This window comes from Chiloscyllium plagiosum, unplaced genomic scaffold, assembly GCF_037043375.1.
Source record: "Chiloscyllium plagiosum isolate Xiang-an unplaced genomic scaffold, Cpla_swu_hap1 HiC_scaffold_21, whole genome shotgun sequence".
Lineage (NCBI taxonomy): Eukaryota > Metazoa > Chordata > Chondrichthyes > Orectolobiformes > Hemiscylliidae > Chiloscyllium > Chiloscyllium plagiosum.
In genome coordinates, this window is record NW_028270159.1 from 60,737,885 (window position 1) to 60,747,223 (window position 9,339).

At 52.6% G+C, this 9,339-nt stretch overlaps 1 long non-coding RNA gene across 1 annotated transcript in view; it reads left to right on the plus strand.

Moving 5' to 3' along the window:
• The window catches only part of LOC148146266 (uncharacterized), a 125,400-nt gene extending 117,458 nt beyond the window's left edge, over positions 1 to 7,942 (plus strand). The window contains exon 3 of the long non-coding RNA XR_015760801.1: positions 7,483 to 7,942. This is a non-coding gene — a long non-coding RNA (uncharacterized LOC148146266). The remainder of the gene's footprint in view (positions 1 to 7,482) is intronic.
• Positions 7,943 to 9,339: the final 1,397 nt, after the last annotated feature.

Here is a 9,339-nt window from a genome sequence, read left to right on the forward strand (position 1 = left end):
AGCCCTCTCTCAAACCTAAGCTCCTGACAGCGCGGCCCTCCCTCAGTACTAAACTCCTGACAGTGCGGCCTACCCTCAGAAATAATCTCCTGACAGCGCGGCCCTCCCTCAGTACTAAACTCCAGACAGTGCGGCCCTCCCTCAGTACTAAACTCCAGACAGTGCAGCCCTACCTCCGTAATAAACTCCTGACAGTGCGGCCCTCCCTCAGAACTAACCTCCTGACAGTGCGGCCTTCCCTCAGTACTAAACTCCTGACAGTGCTGCCCTCCCTCAGAACTAAACTCCTGACGGCGCAGCCCTCCCTCAGACCTAAGCTCCTGACAGTGTGGCCCTCCCTCAGTACTAAACTCCTGACGGAGCAGCCCTCCCTCAGACCTAAGCTCCTGACAGTGTGGCCCTCCCTCAGTACTAAACTCCTGACGGCGCAGCCCTCCCTCAGACCTAAGCTCCTGACAGTGTGGCCCTCCCTCAGTACTAAACTCCTGACAGTGCAGCCTACCCTCAGCACTAAACTCCTGACAGTGCGGTCCTCCCACAGAACTAAACTCCTGACAGTGCGGCACACCCTTAGAACTAAACTCCAAACAGTGCGGCATTCCCTCAGTACTGAACTCCTGACAGTGTGGCCCTCCCTCAGAACTAAACTTCTGAGAGTGCAGCCTTCCCTCACAACTAAACTCCTAACAGTGCCGCACTCCCTCATTTTGAAACACCTGACATTGCGGCCGTCCCTCAGTACTAATCTTCTGAGAGTGCGGCCCTCCCTCAGTACTAAACTCCTGAATGTGCAGCCCTCCTTCAGTACCAAACTCCTGACAGTGCGGCCCTCCCTCAGGACTAAACACCTGATGGTGCCGCCCTCCCTTAGTACTAAACTCTTGACTGTGCGGTCCTCCCTCAGAACTAAACTCCTGATAGTGCGGTCCTCCCTCAGCACAAAACGCCTGGAAGTGCGGCCCTCCGTCAGTACGAAACACCTGACAGTGCGGCCCTCCCTCTATTAAACTCCTAACAGTGCCGCACTCCCTCATTATGAAACACCTGACATTGCGGCCGTCCCTCAATACTAAAATCCTGACAGTGCGGCCTTCCCTCAGTACTAAACTCCTGACAGTGCAGCATTCAGTCAGTACTAAACTCCTGACATTGAGGCCCTCCCTCAAAACTAAGCTCCTGACAGCGTGGCCCTCCTTCAGTACTAAACTCCTTACAGTGCATCATTCCGTCAGTACTAAACGCCTGACAGTGCAGCCCTCCCTCAGGACTAAACACCTGACAGCGCTGCCCTCCCTCAGGACTAAACACCTGACAGCGCGGCCCTCCCTCAGTACTAAACACCTCTCAGCGCGGCCCTCCCTCAGGACTAAACTCCTGACAGTGCAGCATTCCGTCAGTACTAAACTCCTGACAGTGCGGCCCTCCCTCTGAAGTAAACTCCTGACAGTGCGGCCCTCCCTCAAAACTAAGCAGCTGACAGCGCGGCCCTCCCTCAGGACTAAACACCTGACTGTGTGGCCCTCCATCAGTACTAATCTCCTGACAGTGCGGCCCTCCCTCAGTAATAAACCCCTGACATTGCGGCCCTCCCTCTGAAGTAAACTCCTGACAGTGCGGCCCTCCCTCAGTAATACACTCCCAGCAGTGCGGCCCTCCCTCAGTAATACACTCCCGGCAGTGCAGCCCTCATTAATAAACTCCTGACAGTGCGGCCCTCCCTCTGAACTAAACTCCTGACAGTGCGGCCCTCCCTCTGAACTAGACTCCTGACAGTGCGGCCCTACTCTGAACTAAACACCTGACAGTGCAGCCCTCCCACAGAACTAAATTCCTGACAGCGCGGCCCTCCCTCAGTACTAAACTCCTGACCGTGCAGCCCTCCCTCAGAACTAAACTCCTGACAGTGCAGCCCTCCCTCAGAACTAAACACCTGACTGTGTGGGATTCCTTCAGAACTAAACTCCTGACAGTGCGGCCTTCCCTCAGAACTAAACTGCTGACATTGCGGTCCTCCCTCAGTACTAAACTCCTGACCGTGCAGCATTCCGTCAGTACTAAACTCCTGACCGGGCAGCCTTCCCTCAGACCTAAGCTCTTGACAGCGCGGCCCTCCCTCAGTACTAAACTCCTGACAGTACGGCCTACCCTCAGAACTAAAAACCTGACAGCGTGGCCCTCCCTCAGAACTAAACACCTAACATTGCGGCCCTCCCACAGAACTAAACTCCTGACAGTGAGGCCCTCCCTCAGAACTACGCTCCAGACAGTGTGGTCCTCCCTCAGAAATAAACTCCAGACAGTGCGGCATTCACTCAGTACTAAACTCCTGACAATGCGGCCCTCCCTCAAAACTAAGCTCCTGACAGCACGGCCCTCCCTCAGTACTAAACTGCTGACAGTGCGGCCTTCCCTCTGTACTAAAGTCCTGACAGTGTGGTCCTCCCTCAGTACTAAACTCCTGACGGTGTGGCACTCCCTCAGAACTAAACACCTGACTGTGTGGAATTCCTTCAGAACTAAACTCCTGACAGTGCGGCCTTCCCTCAGTACTAAACTCCTGACAGTGCAGCCTTCCCTCAGAACTAAACACCTGACAGTGTGACCCTCCCTCAGTACAAATCTCCTGACAGTGCATCATTCCGTCTGTACTAAACTCCTGACAGTGTGTCGCTCTCTCAGAAATAAACGCCTAACAGTGCAGCATTCCATCAGTACTAAACTCCTGACAGTGTGGCACTCCCTCAGAACTAAACTCCTGACAGTGCGACCCTCCCTCAGTACTAAACTCCTGACAGTGTGGCCCACCCTCAGGAATAAACACCTGACAGTGCGGCCCTCTCTCAGAACTAAGCTCCTGACAGTGCGGCATTCCCTCAGGAATAAACACCTGACGGTGCGGCCCTCTCTCAGAACTAAGCTTCTGACAGTGCGGCCCTCCATCAGTACTAAACACCTGACAGTGCCGGACTCCCTCTGTACGAAACACCTCACAGTGCGGCCCTCCATCAGTACTAAATTCCTGACAGTGCGGCCCTTCCTCAGTATTAACCTCCTGACAGTGCGGCCCTCCCTCAGAAATAAACTCCTGACAGTGCCGCCCTCCCTCAGAACTAAACTCCTGACAGTGCGGCATTCCCTCAGTACTAAACTCCTGACAGTGCGGCATTCCCTCAGTACTAAACTCCTGACAGTGCAGCCCTCCCTGAGAACTAAACTCCTGACCGGGCGGCCCTCCCTCAGTACTAAACTCCTGACAGCGTGGCCCTCCCTCAGAACTAAACTCCTGACGGCGCAGCCCTCCCTCAGACCTAAGCTCCTGACTGCGTGGCCCTCCCTCAGTACTAAACTCCTGACAGTGCGGCCCTCCCTCAGGACTAAACACCTGACCGTTTGGCGCTCCCTCAGTACTAAACTCCTGACGGTGCCGCCCTCCCTTAGTACTAAACTCTTGACTGTGCGGTCCTCCCTCAGAACTAAACTCCTGATAGTGCGGTCCTCCCTCAGAACTAAACTCCTGACAGTGTGGCCCTCCCTCAGCACAAAACACCTGGAAGTGCGGCCCTCCGTCCGTACGAAACACCTGACAGTGCAGCCTTCCCTCAGTACTAAACTCCTGACAGCGTGGCCCTCATTCAGTACTAAACTCCTTACAGTGCATCATTCCGTCAGTACTAAACTCCTGACAGTGCGTCGCTCTCTCAGAAATAAATGCCTGACAGTTCAGCATTCCGTCAGTACACGGTGGCACAGTGGTTAGCACTGCTGCCTCACAGCGGCAGAGACCCGGGTTCAATTCCCGACTCAGGCGACTGACTGTGTGGAGTTTGCACGTTCTCCCCGTGTCTGCGTGGGTTTCCTTCGGGTGCTCCGGTTTCTTCCCACAGTCCAAAGATGTGCAGGTCAGGTGAATTGGCCATGCTAAATTGCCCGTAGTGTTAGGTAAGGGGTAAATGTAGGGGTATGGGTGGGTTGCGATTCGGCGGGGCGGTGTGGACTTGTTGGGCCGAAGGGCCTGTTTCCACACTGTAAGTAATCTAAATCTAATCTAAACTCCTGACAGCGCGGCCCTCCCTCAGGACTAAACTCCTGACAGCGCGGCCCTCCCTCAGGACTAATCACCTGACAGCGCGGCCCTCCCTCAGTACTAAACTCCTGACAGTGCGGCATTCCCTCAGAACTAAACTCCTGACAGTGCAGCCCTCCCTGAGAACTAAACTCCTGACAGTGCGGCCCTCCCTCAGGACTAAACACCTGACCGTTTGGCGCTCCCTCAGTACTAAACTCCTGACGGTGCCGCCCTCCCTTAGTACTAAACTCTTGACTGTGCGGTCCTCCCTCAGAACTAAACTCCTGACAGTGCGGCCCTCCCTCAGCACAAAACACCTGGAAGTGCGGCCCTCCGTCAGTACGAAACATCTGACAGTGCGGCCCTCCCTCAGTGCTAAACTCCTGACAGTGCAGCCTTCCCTCAGTACTAAACTCCTGACAGCGTGGCCCTCGTTCAGTACTAAACTCCTGACAGCGTGGCCCTCGTTCAGTACTAAACTCCTTACAGTGCATCATTCCGTCAGTACTAAACTCCTGACAGTGCGTCGCTCTCGCAGAAATAAATGCCTGACAGTTCAGCATTCCGTCAGTACTAAACTCCTGACAGTGCAGCCCTCCCTCAAAACTAAGCTCCTGACAGCGTGGCCCTCCCTCAGGTCTAAACACCTGACAGCGCGGCCCTCCCTCAGGACTAATCACCTGACAGCGTGGCCCTCCCTCAGTACTAAACTCCTGACAGTGCAGCATTCCGTCAGTACTAAACTCCTGACAGTGTGGCCCTCCCTCAAAACTAAGCACCTGACAGCGCGGCCCTCCCTCAGGACTAAACACCTGACATTGTGGCCTCCATCAGTACTAATCTCCTGACAGTGCGTCCCTCCCTCAGTAATACACTCCTGACAGCGCAGCCCTCCCTCAGTAATAAACTCCTGACATTGCGGGCCTCCCTCTGAAGTAAACTCCTGACAGTGCGGCCCTCCCTCAGTAATACACACCCGGCAGTGCGGCCCTCCCTCAGTAATACACCCCCGGCAGTGCAGCCCTCCCTCATTAATAAACTCCTGACAGTGCGTCCCTCCCTCTGAACTAAACTCCTGACAGTGCGGCCCTACTCTGAACTAAACACCTGACAGTGCAGCCCTCCCACAGAACTAAACTCCTGACAGTGCAGCCCTCCCTCAGTACTAAACTCCTGAGAGTGCGGCCCTCCCTCAAAACTAAACTCCTGACCGTGCAGCATTCCGTCAGTACTAAACTCCTGACCGGGCAGTCCTCCCTCATAAACTCCTGACAGTGCAGCCCTCCCTCAGTAATAAACTCCTGACGGTGCAGCCCTCCCTCATTAATAAACTGCTGACAGTGCGGCCTTCCCTCTGTACTAAACTCCTGACAGCGCGGCCCTCCCTCAGAACTAAACTCCTGACCGTGCAGCATTCCGTCAGTACTAAACTCCTGACCGGGCAGCCCTCCCTCAGACATAAACTCTTGACAGCGCGGCCCTCCCTCAGTACTAAACTCCTGAGAGTGCGGCCCTCCATCAGTACTAAACTCCCGACAGTGCGGCATTCCCTCAGTACTAAACTCCTGACAATGCGGCCCTCCCACAAAACTAAGCTCCTGACAGCGTGGCCCTCCCTCAGAACTAAACACCTGACATTGCGGCCCTCCCTCAGAACTAAACTCCTGACCGGGCGGTCCTCCCTCAGTACTAAACACCTGAAAGTGCGGCCTTCACTCTGAACTAAACTACTAACAGTGCGGCCCTCCCTCAGTAATATACTCCTGACAGTGCAGCCCTCCCTCATTAATAAACTGCTGACAGTGCGGCCTTCCCTCTGTACTAAACTCCTGACAGCGCGGCCCTCCCTCAGAAGTAAACACCTGACAGCGTGGCCCTCCCTCAGAACTAAACACCTAACATTGCGGCCCTCCCACAGAACTAAACTGCTGACAGTGAGGCCCTCCCTCAGTAATAAGCTCCTGACAGTGCGGCCCTCCATCAGAAATAAACTCCTGACAGTGCGGCATTCACTCAGTACTAAACTCCTGACAATGCGGCCCTCCCTCAAAACTAAGCTCCTGACAGCACGGCCCTCCCTCAGTACTAAACTCCTGACAGTGCAGCCCTCCCTCAGAACAAAACACCTGACTGTGTGGGATTCCTTCAGAACTAAACTCCTGACAGTGCGGACCTCCCTCAGTACTAAACTCCTGACAGTGCGGGCCTCCCTCAGTACTAAACTCCTAACAGTGCGGCCTTCCTTCAGAACTAAACACCTGACAGTGTGGGATTCCTTCAGAACTAAACTCCTGACAGTGCGGACCTCCCTTAGTACAAATCTCCTGACAGTGCATCATTCCGTCTGTACTAAACTCCTGACAATGCGTCGCTCTCGGAAATAAATGCCTGACAGTGCATCATTCCATCAGTACTAAACTCCTGACAGTGCAGCCCTCCCTCAAAACTAAGCTCCTGACAGTGCGGCCCTCTCTCAGAACTAAGCTCCTGACAGTGCGGTCCTCCCTCAGCACTAAACTCCTGACAGTGCAGCATTCCGTCAGTACTAAACTCCTGACATTGCGGCCCTCTCTCAGTACTAAACACCTGACATTGCGGCCCTCTCTCAGTACTAAACACCTGACAGTGCGGCCCTCCCTCAGTACTAAACACCTGACAGTGCGGCCCTCCCTCAGTACTAAACACCTGACAGTGCGGCCCTCCCTCAGAACTAAACTCCTGACAGTGCGGCCCTCCTTCAGCACAAAACACCTGAAAGTGTGTCCTTCCCTCAGGAATAAACACCTGACAGTGCGGACCTCCCTCGGAACTAAACCCCATGACAGTGCGGCCCATCCGCAGTACTAAACTCCTGACAGTGCGGCCCTCCGTCAGCACAAAACACCTGAAAGTGTGTCCTTCCCTCAGTACTAAACACCTGACAGTGCGGACCTCCCTCGGAACTAAACTCCTGACAGTGCGGCCCTCCGTCAGCACAAAACACCTGAAAGTGTGTCCTTCCCTCAGTACTAAACACCTGACAGTGCGGACCTCGCTCGGAACTAAACTCCTGACAGTGCAGCCCTCCCTCCGTAATAAACTTCTGACAGTGCAGCCCTCCCTCAGTAATAAACTCCTGACAGTGCCGCCTTCCCTCAGTACTAAATGCCTGACAGTGTGGCCCTCTCTCAGTAACAAACTCCTGACAGTGTGGCCCTCCTCAGAACTAAACTCTTGACAGTGCGGACCTCCCTCAGAACTAAACCGCTGACAGTGCGGCCCTCCCTCAGAACTAAACTCCTGACAGTGTGGCCCTACTTTTAAATGCCATCTAGCCAACTCCCCGCTCAAATTAATCATTCCGTAAAATTTGATACACAGTTCAAATATGTGTTTGCTGAACTCTGACTCACTAATTTCTCTTTATTTAATTTCAGTGGTCCTCTGAGCTTATGTCCCAACACTCATTCAAATGGACTGAATGAGGCAGATTCATTTACTACATCCCTATTGGCAAGATGTGCAAATGGAATTCCTTTATCCAGTTGGTTGGATTATCTTGAATATAAGCCCTCAATATGGTCTTGTCTAAATTTGCTAATGGTCTTTGAAGTTTGATGCCACCTTTCTAACACTCCCTGCCATAAATTTGATGTAAAATTTGATCCTTCATCCGGTTGTATCTCTGTGGGTAGTCTTTATTGAGTTAAACACTGGGGTAGCTCTTCTACAATCCTTCTAGCAGTGGTATTGCACAAATGGAATAGCCTCTGCAAATCTAATGGACTCATCTATAATTGTTAACAAATACTGATTCCCACTTTTTGTTTTATGTAGGGGACCTACTGAATCAGTTAAGACCCTTAGATTAGATTACATTACAGTGTGGCCCAATAAGTCCACACTGACCCGCTGAAGCGCAACCCACCCATACATTTACCCCTTACAGGCAATTTAACATGGCCAATTCACCTGACTGCGCATCTTTGGACTGTGGGAGGAAACCGGAGCACCCGGAGGAAACCCACGCAGACACAGGGAGAATGTGCAAACTCCACACAGTCAGTCGCCTGAGGTGGGAATTGAACCCAGGTCTCTGGCGCTGTGAGGCAGCAGTGCTAACCACAGGGCCACCGTGCCGCCCTTGTAAGACCATAAGACATAGGAGCAGAAGTAAGGCCATTCGGCTCATCGAGTCCACTCCGCCATTCAATCATAGCTGATGGACATTTCAACTCCACTTACCCGCATTCTCCCCGTAGCCCTTAATTCCTCGTGACATCACGAATTTATCAATCTCTGCCTTGAAGACATTTAGCATCCCAGCCTCCACTGCACTCTACGGCAATGAATTCCACAGGTCCACCACTCTCTGGCTGAAGAAATGTCTCCACATTTCTGTTCTGAATTTACCCCCTCTAATTCTAAGGCTGTGTCCACGGGTTCTAGTGTTCTTGCCTAACGGAAACAATTTCCTAGTGTCCACCCACTCCAAGCCATGTATTATCTTGTAAGTTTCTATTAGATCTCCCCTTAATCTTCTAAACTCCAATGTATACAATCCCAGGATCCTCAGCCGTTCCTCATATGTTAGACTTACCATTCCAGGGATCATCCATGTGAATCTCCGCTGGACACACTCCAGTGCCAGTATGTCCTTCCTGAGGTGTGGGGCCCAAAACTGGACACAGTACTCCAAATGGGGCCTAACCAGAGCTTTATAAAGTCTCAGTAGCACAACGGTGCTTTTATATTCCAACCCTCTTGAGATAAATGACAACATTGCATTCGCTTTCTTAATCACGGACTCAACCTGCATATTTACCTTTAGAGAATCCTCAACTAGCACTCCCAGATCCCTTTGTACTTTGGCTTTATGAATTTTCTCACCATTTAGAAAGTAGTCCATGCTTGTATTCTTTTTTCCAAAGTGCAAGACTTCGCATTTGCTCACATTGAATTCCATCAGCCATTTCCTGGACCACTCTTCCAAACTGTCCAGATCCTTCTGCAGCCTCTCCACTTCCTCAGTACTACCTGCCTGTCCACCTAACTTTGTATCATCGGCAAACTTCGCTAGAACGCCCCCGGTCCCTTCATCCAGATCATTAATATATAATGTGAACAGCTGCGGCCCCAACACTGAACCCTGCGGGACACCGCTTGTCACCGGCTGCCATTCCGAAAAAGAACCTTTTATCCCAACTCTCTGCCTTCTGTCAGACAGCCAATCCTCAATCCATACCAGTAGCTCACCTCGAACACCATGGGCCCTCACCTTGCTCAGCAGCCTC